Below are 17,149 nucleotides of genomic sequence, written 5' to 3'. Positions count from 1 at the left end.
CGCCGGCGACAGCCGTTGCTGTAGGTGCAGGGCATCTTGGCGGCGACGAACGCGTTCCGACAGGCAGGAGGATAGGCACGAGCGATTCCTAGGGGCAGCTGGCGCGCTGGCGCGGTTTGGGCGGTGCCGAACATGGCAGAGGCCGCTGCCGACGCCGGCGTGCCGCCAAGGGCGCTGCCAGCGGCGCAGCCGGGCACCAGAGGGATCGTGGAGCAGGGGGCGGCTAGTGCGCGGCTCAGCGATGCAGAAGGGACCAGGGTCGGGTCACGTCGAGCGCGGCAGTGCGGCGTGTCGGCGTAGTGCGCGCGCGTGCAAAACGTGCGCTCTGGGCGCGCCCAGAGCACGCACGGCAGGTGCTCGACGGAATGCCAGCGTGGTCTAGAGCGTGAGGGTGGAGCTGGCAAAGCACAGATCAAGGGTAGGGGTGGCTAGGAGCTCAGTGGACAAGGTTTTTGGGGCTGGGGTACAAGTCCACAATGCAAACCAGGGAGCTTGCCAAAAATGACTGTGCACACCAGGTGTTCGACAGAATGCCAAGTGCACTTAGGCAACTCTTGGAGTGGCCAAAATCTCCAGATCAGTGTCTCTTTAGACACAGAAGATGGTGGTGAGATTAGTTTGGCAAACACAGAGGGTTGATAGTGCAAGCTTTGCAAAACTCCAGTTTTGGGCAGAAAGAAAAAGGGTTTAGAACATGCATTTCAAAACCTCCAATGAGCCCAATCTCCTGGATTTAAGAGTTTGGTAGGGAGGGCTACAAGTAGGAAAAGGCTCAGGGTTACTAGAGCAAAGAAAATTCAGGTTGCAGTACAAATCATCAAATTGGACCAGAATGCAAAAGAGGTTGATCCACTCAAATTTTCCAAGGAACATCACTGGGTTTTTGCTTGAAGATGGATTGTATGTATCCACTGTCATCTCCAAACACTTGGAAGAATTTTTGAAGAAATATTTAAATGGGTTGCAATGCAAAAGTGCCTACTGGACCAGATTGGAAAAATTGGTGGAGAGCTCAAAATCTCCAATGGCCAGAAGGTATCTTTGCATAAAAGTGATGTGGAAACATCACATGACATCCCCAAATTTTGGTGGAATTTTTAAAAGCATTTGTCAAGTGGTTGTAGTGCAAATAGGCCCCAAATGCAAAAGGAATCATTTTAAAGAGATAAAGCTTTTTGAATAAATAAATCTTGCAACATTTGAATCCACTGATAAGTAATGGTTTTATAAAAGAGAGTAAACAAATCCAACAATACCTTTGAAGGTTTCTCCCACTAGAGGCAACAATCCAAAATCACAAAAGGTAAAACTTGACAATTTGGAAAAGTTTTATTTCCTGGCAATATTTTAATAAATAAAACAAGGCCAAAATTTTTGGGTGTCACAACACTACCCCCCTTAAGAAAAATCTCGTCCTCGAGATTTGTTAAAAGTTGTAACGATGATGCGCGAATAAAAGGTCTATGCCGGGAAAATGCATATATACGCAGCAATAACTCGGGGAAAAGAAATATCCTTGAAAATATGTTGCGAGAGAAGAAATAATTAAAACAACACTAACAGCAGTAACACTGCTCACAAAACAGGAACTAAAGAAAGTCGGATCCGTTGCATAAAGGATTTTACGAACGTGCTGCAACACATAAATACAAGTACTGGGACAATAAATACATCGGAGGCGTTCACATGGAAAACGGTAAAGTGACAGGGTCCTGAGAAAACGCCTCTGGCACTGGGGCACACTCCTCTTCTATCGGGGGAAGCGGGTTGACCAGACGATGAATGCGCCCTTCTTGGTCAGGCCTTAGGGGCCTGCCAATAGCGATCCGAGGATTTAAATCAGCGAGGCTCTGGAGATAACCCATTACTCGCTGAGTTAAACGCTCCTGGGCAATGACGTACTGGGCAAGGTTGGCCAGTACTGGATCTCTCTCAATGCGCCCACCGGGGAAAGATGCAACTTCTCCGGGTGCTGCACGGCTCGGAAAATAATAGTACCCTCGCTCACTGGCGTAGGGTACCACGAATCGAAGGCGGGTGAGCGCCTCGTACACGGCAGCTTCTATGGCCATCTGCGGAGTCGGCATGGATTTCCCCACGAAGGAGACTTCTGTTGGATCTTGGTTTGGGTAGGCGGGAGGGATGTGCACCACTGCCCAATATTTCGAGGTGGATGGAGTGATCCTCGATTTGAGCAGCTCGTACTGGGGTGGACGGGTGGCACTCATAGTACTACAGGTAAAGTCCCACAATAATTTGACAAAACTGCTGAGGGTTGCGTCTGGGGTTCTCAGATAAATACTGGGGGTCGACATGGCAAGGAATGGCTGTGAGTGCTGCGCACAAAGGTGAGGGGTGCTCTGCAAGGTCAGTAAGTGGCCTTTATATAGCACCCAGGGCTGGGATATCTACCAGGGTAAAAAGGCGACTGGCTGACGATCCTGTACTCGGGTCAAAGCCATAGATATACACGTCACATAAATGGGACGCATTACTATGGGAGCCGACGGGGTTGGTCTTGGTAGCTGCGCCCGAGAAATAAAAATGCAATTGTACGCCAACGTACACATGCATGGCTACGACTCCAAGAAAATAAGAGCGCTCAAACTGACAGCATGCAACAAAAGCGATACAAGGCCACACATTACAAAGCGTAGAAAAACTAAGGCTCGATACAACTTTGAGCGACTTAGTCTACTTCGTTAATGTCCAAGTGGGCTGGCCTTGCGGACGCCGATGCTTCTCCCCGGTTCTCACCGTCGGGATTTGCTGGTTGAGGCTGAGGTGCTGCAGGGTCGGGGAGATGGTGATGACCATCCCGGGGGTTGTTGGCCCAAATCCCGTTGGAATGAGTTTCCAAAAGGCGACGAAGCGCTTCTGGGGTCACCAAAGTGCTCTGGTTGAGGGCTGGCGCAGACCTCAAGGGATCGATCGGGTGTCCGAACAGCACGACTGGGTTGTCGGTGTCGGGCTCCGCTTCTCTCCTCGCCGGGGCTCGGCGGACCAGCTCTCCACGAGCTGCGATCAGATCCAGAGTGATCTGGTCGAACAGTTGCTCTAGTGCGCTTACATAGCGCACCAGATGCAGCAGCGCAGGATCCGTCTCGTGGTCTCCGTTGGCGACTTGGGGCGGCCTACCATACCCATCACGACTGGGGTAGTAGTGGAACGAGCGACAGTTAACTCTGGGCAACAAGTGCCGGAGTTGAACTATAGCTTCGCGGGCTGCCAGTTGGATGGCTTGTGGCTCAAAGGAAGTTGTCCTTCCAGTGAACCTGTAGGGGCGTTCTGGCGACAGACCCCTACCGTAGATGTGCACAGTGGCCCAGTACTGACGGCTTTCACCGTACATGGGTCCTTGGTACACAACATACTCAGGAGGTTCCTCCAACGCATAGGCACGACGGGTGAGGTTTGCGAGCACGGTCACAAAACCTCCAAGGTTGGTCGTTGTGGTCTCAATGTGAACAATGGGGCCAGGCATCGTGGCTGGGTTTGGGGGGAAAGAGGCTGTGCTGTGCCGTGGCTAGCGTGCCCTTTTTATAGGAAAAGGGGACGGAGTCTTCCTCCGCACGCTTGCGATAGAGACGGGTTGGACGTCGGTCACTGGCGCGTGATCGACGGGCTAGGCTGATAGGTTGGGCACCGTCCGCCGAAAAGGCGTTGGGTCACTGTGGAGCTACCTTACGCGGGAAGCTTGACCGGGGTCAGGCTAAGGTCTGATGGTTTGGGATAACCTGGGTTTATTGACCTGGCTAAGATAGGATTAGCCAACGGTCAGCCTGGCTCTGATACCAAGTCTGTCACGACCGGATTTTTGGGATATAAATTCCCAGAAAAACGGCCTGTGTGCTCACCAGCCCCAGGATTACTGTTAGCTGATGAGGTACCAACTTGATACAAGAATTCCAAGCAAGGAACAAAAATATGTAGTACAAGACCATTTAGGCCTGGGAGTACAACACTTGGTTTCTAATGGTTGAGGGCGGAAGCGGTTGGAAACATCTGCGTCTATGGGACTCCATTTCCCACAAGAACAGCTGACCAGGATAACTCCTATCTTCGCGAGGCTGCACACGTCAACAGCGTAGGTTCCGAGGGTGTCACCGCGATGCATACCTCCACGCAAGGCAATCTGGCCAAGACAATAGCCAGGGACAAGCCAGTGAGTACGTTTGAATGTACTCGCAAACATTAAGAACACGGGTATAATATATCCAACATACTCCAGATTTAATAGACGATCATACATCCGTCACGAAAATATACGAGGAACCATGATGCACACATATGGATAAAAATATACCAAAATAAAATACTGGGTGCCAAACGAGTGTCTGAATGACTCCTCGAGCGGAAAATGCAGAATAGTAATGCTGGTGCCAAACGAGTGTCTGAATGACTCCTCGAGCGGAAAATGCAGAAATAATAATACTGGTGCCAAACGAGTGTCTGAATGACTCCTCGAGCGGAAAATGCAGAAATAATAATACTGGTGCCAAACGAGTGTCTGAATGACTCCTCGAGCGGAAAATGCAGAAATAATAATACTGGTGCCACACGAGTGTCTGAAAGACTCCTCGAGCGGAAAATGCAGAAATAATAATGCCGCAGTCGGGCGTCGGGGCGACACCACCTAAAGGGCTTATAAGAGAATAATCACAGTGAATATCCAGGAGGTAGAACCGTCCCAGGGATACTCAGTAATATACGTAATATAAATGGTTAGTCCAAAACAATAAAGATCATAATCCAAGGGTGCCATAATCATAAACAATATTTAGTACAGTCGTTTCTCCATCCGAAAACCGATAATTCAGTCAAGTCGTATCTCCATCCGAATACCGTTACTGAGCTCTAGTTAAACCGTTCTCCATCCGAATACCGTTACAGAGTTCTAGTTAAATCGTTCTCCATCCGAATACCGTTATCAAGATTTAACCCAGACTGTGGTCCTATACTCAAGAACATGACTATCCAACAGGATATATCCTCTGCCGAGGGAGTACCATTTTCCACGAGTAACGGGATTACTCAGTCCCTCGGGACTAATTCCGTCTACGGTCTTTTGATTGAAAACACGCCTGACCTGCACACACCAGCTTAACTCACCAGTGCCTGGAATCACCCACGACACCTGCCAAGCAAAACTCTAAGTGGGGAGGCTACAACCTCGACGTAGCATGGGATCACAAAATTTATACCGCGCGCAAACTGGGGAAGCTATCCCCTTCGGCTACAACCGAAAACACCCATGCCCCCGGACCGAATGACAGGCTTTAATCCGTGGCCACGGGACCTTCATCACGGCCTCTCTGTACGGTGTGTGCTTTGGAAAGGGGTTGACAACCTACTGAACCATACCCTGTCCCCTGCAGGGACAAGTGGTGGTACCGACAAAAGGAAGCTACTGAACAAGACTCGGTCTACAACCGACTCAGGTGATCCAAGTATCCACCAACAATATTACCACTAGTGAAATAAATCACCACTCCTCGAGCCTCACCATGCTATGCCGGGCATACTCGTCACAACGAGGGATTAGGGACAAGCTCGTGTCTACCCAAGACCACGACTTTCCCGCTTCCTACCGGTGTGCAAGAGAAGCTCACGAGGGCGATCCAAATCCTTAGGGTATCCATGGCTGGCCACAAACAACTCCAAAGTGCACTCATGCACGAGACTACATCGATACATAAACTGTCACAATACTCCAAGTCAAAAGGTGCTGTGATCGCATCAAAACACCACAACAAATATTATGCCAGAGTTCAGAAATGCTTGCCTTCAAGAGTATGCAAAGGATGCACTTATTGGAAGCTTTCCTTTTCCTCCAAAAATCCTATTTTGCAAAATACACAAATACAAATATTTCAAACACAGTACCAAAACTTGTCTCAAATATTTTTGAAATAAATCTTAAAATAAACTAGATGAAATTTGAGAGAGGTAGGAAAAAGAATCAACTCATTTGGAGTTTTATTTTAAAAGTTATAGCCAGCCAAAGTTTGGTCAAATATGTTTTTAAATAAAACCAGAAAAAAGGAAAACGCTTCAGCAGTAATACGCTTACGCAGCAGGGAAAACGCACTCGGGGTTTTGCGCCTCCACTTAAACAGAAAGAGGGCGCTGCGCGGGTCGCTGACAGTGGGTCCAGAGGGCCCACTGGTCAGGTTTGACCGTTCCTTCCCTCCTTCTCTTCTCTTCTTCCCGACGGGAGCGGGGCTCCGGCGATCGCCGGCGACGAATGGCGGCGCCTCACGTGCATCCAAGGGCGGGGATGGAATGGCTAGACCGAGGCGGTCCTTTAGGTGGTGGTTGGGTCGACGGAGGTGGCAGGAATCGCCGGCGGCGAGCTCCGCGGCAGGGGAAAGCTACGGTGGTGAAGTGACATAGGTGCTCCGGTGGTCTCCGACCGCAGTTGGGTAGCTGGGCAGCTCCGCAAGACTTCGGGGAAGTTTCTGGTGGCGCTGGATTGGCAAAAGGATGGCCGGCGGCGACGAATCGCGCTGGGGCTTGGCGGCGGCCGAGCTGGCCGGAGTTGAGGGAGACGGCCACCACAGGTCGATTCACTACGCGGGAAGCTCTACGAGGAGTGCTTGAAGTCGCGTGAGTGCTCGGAAGGGCTCGGGGACCCTTTATATAGCGCTCGAGGCAGGTTCCCGCGGTGGCAGAGGATAGGATCGCCGGCGACAGCCGTTGCTGTAGGTGCAGGGCATCTTGGCGGCGACGAACGCGTTCCGACAGGCAGGAGGATAGGCACGAGCGATTCCTAGGGGCAGCTGGCGCGCTGGCGCGGTTTGGGCGGTGCCGAACATGGCAGAGGCCGCTGCCGACGCCGGCGTGCCGCCAAGGGCGCGGCCAGCGGCGCAGCCGGGCACCAGAGGGATCGTGGAGCAGGGGGCGGCTAGTGCGCGGCTCAGCGATGCAGAAGGGACCAGGGTCGGGTCACGTCGAGCGCGGCAGTGCGGCGTGTCGGCGTAGTGCGCGCGCGTGCAAAACGTGCGCTCTGGGCGCGCCCAGAGCACGCACGACAGGTGCTTGACGGAATGCCAGCGTGGTCTAGAGCGCGAGGGTGGAGCTGGCAAAGCACAGATCAAGGGTAGGGGTGGCTAGGAGCTCAGTGGACAAGGTTGTTGGGGCTGGGGTACAAGTCCACAATGCAAACCAGGGAGCTTGCCAAAAATGACTGTGCACACCAGGTGTTCGACAGAATGCCAAGTGCACTTAGGCAACTCTTGGAGTGGCCAAAATCTCCAGATCAGTGTCTCTTTAGACACAGAAGATGGTGGTGAGATTAGTTTGGCAAACACAGAGGGTTGATAGTGCAAGCTTTGCAAAACTCCAGTTTTGGGCAGAAAGAAAAAGGGTTTAGAACATGCATTTCAAAACCTCCAATGAGCCCAATCTCCTGGACTTAAGAGTTTGGTAGGGAGGGCTACAAGTAGGAAAAGGCTCAGGGTTACTAGAGCAAAGAAAATTAAGGTTGCAGTACAAATCATCAAATTGGACCAGAATGCAAAAGAGGTTGATCCACTCAAATTTTCCAAGGAACATCACTGGGTTTTTGCTTGAAGATGGTTTGTATGTATCCACTGTCATCTCCAAACACTTGGAAGAATTTTTGAAGAAATATTTAAATGGGTTGCAGTGCAAAAGTGCCTACTGGACCAGATTGGAAAAATTGGTGGAGAGCTCAAAATCTCCAATGGCCAGAAGGTATCTTTGCATAAAAGTGATGTGGAAACATCACATGACATCCCCAAATTTTGGTGGAATTTTTAAAAGCATTTGTCAAGTGGTTGTAGTGCAAATAGGCCCCAAATGCAAAAGGAATCATTTTAAAGAGATAAAGCTTTTTGAATAAATAAATCTTGCAACATTTGAATCCACTGATAAGTAATGGTTTTATAAAAGAGAGTAAACAAATCCAACAATACCTTTGAAGGTTTCTCCCACTAGAGGCAACAATCCAAAATCACAAAAGGTAAAACTTGACAATTTGGAAAAGTTTTATTTCCTGGCAATATTTTAATAAATAAAACAAGGCCAAAATTTTTGGGTGTCACACACACACACACACACTTTCAGTCGGCGGGCCAGAGAGGCATATCTCACCAAGATGGATAGTAAAATGGACCAAGAATAATCCACCTTGGTCGTACAACATCTCTCTTGTTGTTGGTCAAAGTGATGGCCGTCCATGCAACCCCGGAGATGGGCTAGCTCGCCAATAATCACGCAAGTAGCTAGTCCCCGAAGACAACCACAGCATGTGTGTGGCCCAAACATATGTATGGAGAGGTGTGCTTTTGAGTAATAATGGAACAACTTTGATGTGTGGCATCGTGATTTCGAACTAGAAATCCCCACACTGAGTGAGGGTTAGGTTGACGATGCATATGTATGTTACACACACTTCAAGCCAACGATGGGGATTCATGCATGCATGTGTGCATAGTATATGCGCTCAAACTTAAGGTCTAAATCTCACCATGACCTATACTACGATAACACGAACCAAATGAAGAATCCGCCATGGTAACCTATATTGTTGTTGGTCAAGGTGATCATGGATGTCCACGCGGGCCCACGAATATATAGGCTTGTCGCCGATAACCACGCGAGGGAGTGTACCGTTCGAAGGCAACCACTACATGCATATGTACGGAGGTGATGCATGCATGCATGTTTGAATACACAACATTGATGTGGCGCGTGCGTCAAAAATCATACACTAGCTCCCCGCACAGAGCGAGATCGGTTCATGATGTGTCGTTGTACTAGCCACTTCGACTCGATGGGAGGGATTCATGCGTACACATGCATGTGTGTGTGCTCAAACTGTATCATGCATGTCATCCTAGAGCAAAAATAATAATCCCCTCCTAAGTCAAATTAACCTCTCTTGTTGTCAGGCAAAAAGTAGTGATGGACCAAGTGGGCCCACAGATGGAAAGCATCGATATCACTGATAACCGCTTAAGTGGGTGCGAGAGGACAACCACCACCGCTTTGCATGTGGGCCAGACGTATATATGTTGAATACCCAAAATGCACAACTTTGATGTGCCACATGCCTCAAAAACCGTAAACCATGCACCCACACAGAGCGAGGTTCATATCAAGCTTACTACATATGATGGTCCCCTTCCCCCCTCTTCACCGCATACTATATGCGCCTGCCGTAATATATGTACAACCCAAAAGAATCCTCATCGATGGTGAAATTAATTAACCTCTCCCGATGTAGGTCAAAGTGATGCATGCATGCATCGATGATGGCCTCGTAGGCCCACAGATGGAAGCGTCACACGTGAGTGTCCTAGCTAGGATATGCATGTGGCCCAAAAAGGTGTTGTGTGATGTTTGAATAACCAATTTCACAATTTTGATGTGGCACGTGCCTCTGAAACCAAAGTCCCGGAACTGAGTGAGGTGTACTTGTTCACGGACGCGTACGTATAGTATATATGCTAGTCCCCTCCCACCTCTTCGACGAGTACTATATACCACCATAACACAAACAAAAAAGATTCTACCTTGCTGGTCAAATTAACCTCACTGTCGGCTGTTCGTCAAAGTGATGGATGACAACCTCGCGGGCCCACAGAAAGCATCACACGCGAGTATCAAGTGTCGTGTAGGACAACCATCGACTGCATGTGGCCAAAACATTTATGTATGAAAGGGTTGTGTAATGTTTTAAATAACGATTTCACGACTCTGATGTGGCATCGGCCTTCCTAACAAAACGGCCAACCCACTCGGTGGCTCACAACTCGTAGTGTACTGCGAGCCACCCGCCACCCCCAGACGCACACACCCACACACACACCGCGAATCCACCGCAACTACGATGCATGTTAAATTAATTATCCCGCGGTGAACATGTATGTTACCAAAGGAGGGATGTTTTAATTTCAAAAAAATCACAGAGATCATTAAGACGTTTTAGTACATTGATTGATTGATTTTCTACAGGTATAATGTGCAAAAATCAAATTTGAGCTACATGCACACGTGACAGTGCACCTAAATGGATTGGAAAAACACATGTGTCTCACTGGGTGCATGTTTACTACCCGTGCAACAAATTTCAAACATTGAGAATCTTGATTTTTAAATTCTAGTACATCCAAAACTTATTTGAAGTTCATGAAACTTATCGTGTTGTCATATGGACACCAATACAAAGTGGCATTGTACCTTTTTTGTCAAATTTGAGACCAGTTTTGATGTAATCTTTATCTAATTACACACGGGAGATTATTAATAATTGGGAACCAATATCCCAAACAGACTATTTATTTGAACCGTGAGTGTTAGACCAACAATGGATACGTGTCATGCTTCGGTTAAGCAATAAAGCGACAGCATTAATCATCCAAATAGAAAAACAATATACGTGCCGCCGCGCGACCCGTGTGCCGTGCGAGCAGGCGTGATTTGACGGGACGCATGCGAGCAGTCCGCCGTGCAGGCAGACGGGGAGGCATGTGTGCAGGTGTGTGAATTGACAGAGGCGTGCTCGCTGCATAGTGTCATCGGGAGGCGTGCGAGTAGCTGTCTGAAACTTTGGTAGGCATGCCAGCAGTCCGGTGCGCAAGCTCACCAGGAGGCGAGCCATCGCTTTGACCGCCGCCCGCCTCTCTCCCACAACTCCCACTACTCCATATTAATGGTGCGCCCGAGCGGCCGCACCCCCCATCCTCGCTACACACACACAATCCTCTCCCTCCGCTTGCATCCTCGACGCCGCTCTCAGTCCTCAAAGCCGTCAGTGTATGAGGATGCCACCGAAGCGCCCCATCGGAGGGAGTGGCGACGCCGGGGCTGCTAAAGCACCGGAGCACGGCGTGGAGATGGAGACAGAGGTTGCCGTCACCGTCGGCGAGTTATCGCTGCACCCTGACGTCGTCGACGGCGTCGAGCTTCCACAGTCGGAGGTGGAGTTCCACACCGACTCCGACGACCACTCCGGCGACGACTCCGACGACCACTCCGACGACGACTCCGACGACGACGGACAGCTGGTTAGTCATCTATACCCATTTATGTGTCAAATAGATCATAGGGTTTCTCTGGTTACTCCTGCCTCCCCCTTTTTGGAATACAAATCCTATGCTTATTTTCTCCCAATCCATGAAATCTGAGTAAGTTTCGTTAGATCCGTGTAGTGTATTGATTGTTTGAATGGTACAGGTGATAAGTGATTAGTTGTTTCATCTGTGCAAATGATTTCTGCTAGTAATCCAACTAGGGTTAGTGTTCGTGCTAATAATTCCTAGCCAGGGCTTGACAATTGATTTTGAATGACCTACATATGTTTGTGCCATTATTTTCTTCAAGATTGGTCTGTACATAGACGAGTGTGCTTAAAAATCGAACCATAATCTTTGGATATGTATAAATAAATAGCCATAAATTCCTAATCCTACTTCACGGCATGTAATCATTGATTTGATGCCAAATTTGTTTTACTATTTGTATAGGTGCTGTCTGACGATGTGGACAGCGAGGATGAAGATGGCCAGAGGAGGTACAAGAGGCAAATCCTGAGGGAGCTTTATGCGGAATGCATAACAGGCGTATTAGGACCTGGAACGGCGGCTATCGATGCCCATTTTGCAACCACAAGCTTCATGATGCGTATCTAAGTGTTCTGGCGCATGCAAGAGGACGGGCCGTTGCCTCCTTCAAGCAGAAGTATTCTCGCAGGGTGGCGCACGGCGCGTACGCCGAGTAACTAGAGAAGCTTCAGGATCGTGCCGGCATGTGAGATGACATGTGGGATGGATCGAACTATGTACGCTTGAGTATGCTTAATGACGGTTGAACTATGTAATTATGGTTGAACTATGCTTACGTACGTGTACGCTTATTATCTATGTCTGAGTATGTTAAATATTTCGTCAAAATTTGGTAAAAATTACAAAGGGGGCCAATAAACCAGGACGGAGGTAGTACGTCAATCACACACGGTTCCCAAAATTGGAACCGGGTGTAATGACTTTCATTTTGCCTGCTGCATCAATCACACACGGTTTGCTCTAGCAAACCGTCGCCCCCAAAATTCTTTGTGGGGCATAAAACCCTCACCACCAATTCAAAAAATAAAAAATAAAACCCTCACCATCCCCACGTCACAAAAACCCTCACCCCGCCCGCCACCCCCTCGGCCCCTCCGGTACGTTCCCCATTCACACCTGCACAAGCTCCTCCGCGTCTATACCATGGCACCGCCTATCACGGCGGTAAACACTTAGCTCGACACCTGCCACCGCCGCCAGGCTGCCGGCAAAGCCCACCGCATTTCGCCACTTCCGCTTGCCGCCGCCTATCGCCATCGACTTTCTCGACGCTGTTCGCGGTCGACCCAACTCCGCTCGGCTGGGGAATCTGCCGTACTGAGGGTTCTTTCTCATGGATGACAAGGTAACTAATTTAACGAGATATTATCTCATCTCTTATCCCAGTTCATCTGCCTCCTTTAATCACCCGGCGAAAATCGTCGTGAATTCATTTTTATTCGAGCTGATTTGAGGGTTTTCTTTCATTCATAGAATGTATAGTGCACCGACGCTTCAGGACTTTGCGACCGCCGCCAGAGATTCAATCTCACCGTACCAGATAACTTGAGGACGCGCGCGGTATGTTCAATCTCACCCTAAATCGGTTGGCATGGCCTACTTCCCTGAACATATTCTAAATATTGCTACATTTGGATAAAAGGTGCCACATGCACCATATACGTCAAAGGGATTTTCCCCTCTTCTTTCTATATTCGGCAAATTAATGATGTAGTGTTCTTTCGATTACTCTCATATTTCCATAACATCATGTTTACCCTATCTGTTTAATTATAGATTTTTGTCCTTCGATTTCAACTGCTGTACAGTTCTTTCAATTTGGACCCATATTTGCATGTTACCATATTTTCTTTAACAATCCTACCATTTTCTGTAGAACATCCCTTGCTATGCAACAGATTATGTAGTGCACAATTTTTCCCTTTACATAGATCAAGGCTCAACGAATGTCATACTGCACACAAACCATGGATTTACAATCATTGCTACTGTAAGCCTTGATGAACGTGGTGACTCCTATTTTGGCACTAGATTTTGGAAAGAAATTGCAAACTTTTATGTACTGAAAGCTGGCACTAAAATTGCACTGCACATAAAAGGGCCTGGTCATGAGATATATGCTAACTTCCCCGACAAAATCATCCGTCCAGACTTTGTTCGAAGTAAGTTTTGTTTTCAACTATCTGCATGTTGACTTACCCAGCAATGTCAAATGAATTGTGTAGTATTTAAGCAACCAATTTTTATTCCCTTTTCTTACTATATTCCTACCTAATAACTTCTAGTTACCAATACTCTTTTCTATTGCCCTGTTTTAACTAAATATTCCATGTACTCCCACTTCTATCAGAAAGCGCCGCTGACAAGGAGACTCCGGAGGTGGAGAACGGGGCTGCCAACAAGCGGAGGCGGGGCGAGCTAGAACCGCAAGCGACTCCAGCAGGGCTAGACTTCATCAGCAGCCTCCCTGATGATATGTTGAGAGCCATCATCTCCCTCCTCCCAATCAAATATGCGGCGTGGACAACCGTCCTTTCCCAGCGGTGGTGCCCCCTATGGAACTCCAGCCCTCTCGACCTCATCGACACCCACGAGCTCTGCCATGGCTATCACAAAATCGTGGATGCGTTCTCCAAGATCCTCGAGAGTCACCTTGGCCCAACCAAAGGCCTTAGAATGGGCAAGTTCTGTTCCAACAGCAAGGACCGAGCCAAGCTTGACGACTGGTTCCGATCCCCCGCCCTAGATCAGCTCGAGGAGCTCACTTTTGATGATGGACATATGCAATCGCTGTCAACGTCCGCACTTCGCCTCGCGCCCATGCTGCGCGTTGCCAAGTTCAGGAACTGCCATTTCCCCCCTTAATGACGCGCCCGCTCTTATTCTACCACGACTGAAGCACCTCGAGCTTGTCGCCGTCTGCCTCTCAAACGGTGACATGGAGCGCCTGCTCCATGGCTGTACTGCACTCGAGTACCTTCATCTTCAGGCGATCAATGGGTTGAGTACCTTCCACATCACCTCCATGACTCTCCGGACTATTTATGTGTGTTGCTGGTGCGGCAGGAAGACATCACAAGATGTGTACCACGGTATGGTCATTGAGGACACACCTGCACTTGAGAGATTACTTGTAGTTGATCAAGAAGGTCCAACAAGAATCAATGTCATTTCTACAAATAGAAGTGGGCTACTCGTCTCACAAATACTCCGAACTTGTTATTGGATCCACACCCGTTCAGGTACAACAGCCACCTTCTACCTCTCCTTCTACAAATTAACATTATTTCTAATTTTGAAGATGTTTGTTCGTCTGTCATTCAGAAAATGATTCCGACAAGCTAGACCCTGAAACTGCGCATGGTGAAGGTCTTGGCACTAGAATCTATCGGCCCCAACCTGGAGCAAGTTGTCAGTTTCCTGAGATTCTTTCCGTGCCTAAAGAAGCTATATATCGAGGTGATGTTCCTTTCCTGTTAAATGTTAACCATAAGGGAGTTCAATTTGTGACACCTTTTTCCAAGTTTACAATGACAATGTACTACGATTTCTGAAGGTTCTTTTGGAGGATTTTAGTACATACATGTCCCCCCCATATTGGTTGCTTGATCCATATGGTTACAATCAATAAGCATTTCTCCTTTGGATTCATCTGTACTAGTTTTCTTAGGGAACTTTTCATCCACTCCAACCTCTTGTGAGGAAGGCTACATTTTTTTAGAATGTAATCAAATGCCCATGTTAATCATGTCAGATCGAAGATGGCATGTTAGTGCATTTTACAAATCCTGCAAACCAAATAGGGATGTAGTAATGTTCAAAACTGCATGTAGGCACTAACACGTTTTCTTCTTTTGCAGATAAGATTAGGCCTAGTGGTGGATAATGTGATACAATATAACAATCACGTCGAATGCCTAGATCTGCATCTCTCAGAAATTACTTTGAACTCCTACTGAGGGACCTTATCGGAGATTATATTCGCCAGGTTCTTTGTTCTCAGAGCAAGGCTGCTGAAGGAAATGAGGTTTGCCCTACATTTATTTCGCAAAAATGAATGGTTTGTTGATCAGTGCTGGCGCCTGCGGCAGAATGGAGTAGGCTCCAAAAATGCTGAATTTCATTTTGGAACTTTAGATGGCAGAGTAATCGGAAGTCATCGTGTCAACCCCATACATGACTTCTCAGTGGCTGACCCCTTTGCAAAAATTGTGAGGTTTCGAAACTAGACTTAGAAGCGATGATATTAGTTTGAACCTCTCTGATATCCATGTTCAGCGGATCAGCACGAGCGTTTGTAGCTGATGAGCTGAATTTCATTTCTAATATCAGTTTGAACCTTGTAATCTTCGAATTTGAGCCATATAACTCTGGAATTTGAACCTTGTAACATTTCGAGCTTTTGTGGTACAATCGTTGAAATGGCATCGTATGAGACTCGTATATTGCTAGCACTATTTTGACCTTAATATGCAATGGTCTTAGATTTTATTAACCATTCTCGAATCTGTTTACCTTGTCGATCTCACAGCACACGATCTGTATAGCTAATAAGACTGCGATCTTCGACATTATTGCACAAAGTTGGTTTCTTCCACCGTGTGCACTGTAGAGCGCAGAATTAATTATCGCACTCGAGTGTCCATCATCACTCTTCTGTGTAACTTTGACCTCATCACCCACGGGTAAACTTATGACCGAAGTCATTCCACACACTTCATTTTTACAAAGCTTTTTGCCAATAAACGCCCACGATTTGTCCCTCTTCTAGCCGCCGCATGGCCAAACTAGCCGGGCGGGAAGCTTGCGCGGTAAACAGCGCGGTAGCGCGGGAATAGGCTCACTGACGATACATTTGGCGCCTCTTCGAGCCCACGCGTGCGGTGCGGTGTTGTCAAGCATGCACTGGAATCCTCCACTATGAATGCCGTGACAAGACGTGATGATTACAGGCCGGCCGGCCCCCATTTATTATAGCGGCCAATCTTTCGATCGCGCCCCACCATTGCAAGAAGCACACCCACCATGAGAAATTCTTAGAGGGTATCCTGCGCGGCTCCAATGGTGCTCCGAGCGGCTGCCAACAACGAGTAGCAGTTCACCATGCGTGCCGTGGTGGACACCCACAGAAGGTTCATGGACCTCTCGATGGTGTACACCAACGACCCGGTCTGGGTGGAGAACTCCATCCACATCATGGAGCTGTTGCTTGCCGAGGAGAAGTACAAGGTGGTCGGGTTCGACCTCGAGTACACCCACGCTCGTGTCGGGTCTCGTCCCAAGGTCGCCGTTGCCCAGATGTGCGTGAGCCACCACATCCTCGTCTACCACTACTGCCTGGCCACAAGGCCTTGCGAGCGTTTCGCCAGGTTTGCCAACAGCCCCCACTACATGTTCGCTACGATGGACATCACCAACGATGTAAAGGCGCTCGAGAATTTGGGCATCGCCTACCAGAATCTTGTCAACATCCAGGGCCAATACAAGATCTGGGGCAGCAAGGAGCATGAGAAGGACTCACTGGTTCACCTCGCCGAGGCCATCATCGACCCCTACTACAGAGACATGAAGGATTCGTGCAACAAGGACAAGCGTGCCTGGCACTCGTCCTGGATGGAGAACTCGACAAAGCTCACGTCGTGTACGCGGCCAAGGAGGCGTACACGAGCTACGACATGTACAGGCGGATCGTTGACATGAGGAAGTGCCTCTTGCCCCAAAACGGCCAGGGATCCAGCCGGAAGCAGAGCAATGGCAAGCGTCGTCGCAACAATAAGTAGATGATTAGATCCTTGTTTCTCCTACTTTGGCATGCATGTGATTGTTTACTTTGGTGTGTGCACATGTTATGTGTGTAGTCACTTGTGTAATTGTATGCTTAATTTGGTTATGCAATGCTGCCTTTTTAAGTATATATGTTGATTCTCTATAGACAGAGCGTAGATGTTGTACAGACAAAGAAAATCACATCGCACATGGACTAAACAATGGAACCTGTCGGTGATGTTTTCATCAATCACTCACAATTGTATACTAGCAATCGTTTGCTCACAACA

Source organism: Aegilops tauschii, chromosome 2, assembly GCF_002575655.3.
Source record: "Aegilops tauschii subsp. strangulata cultivar AL8/78 chromosome 2, Aet v6.0, whole genome shotgun sequence".
Lineage (NCBI taxonomy): Eukaryota > Viridiplantae > Streptophyta > Magnoliopsida > Poales > Poaceae > Aegilops > Aegilops tauschii.
This window is presented reverse-complemented; position numbering follows the sequence as displayed.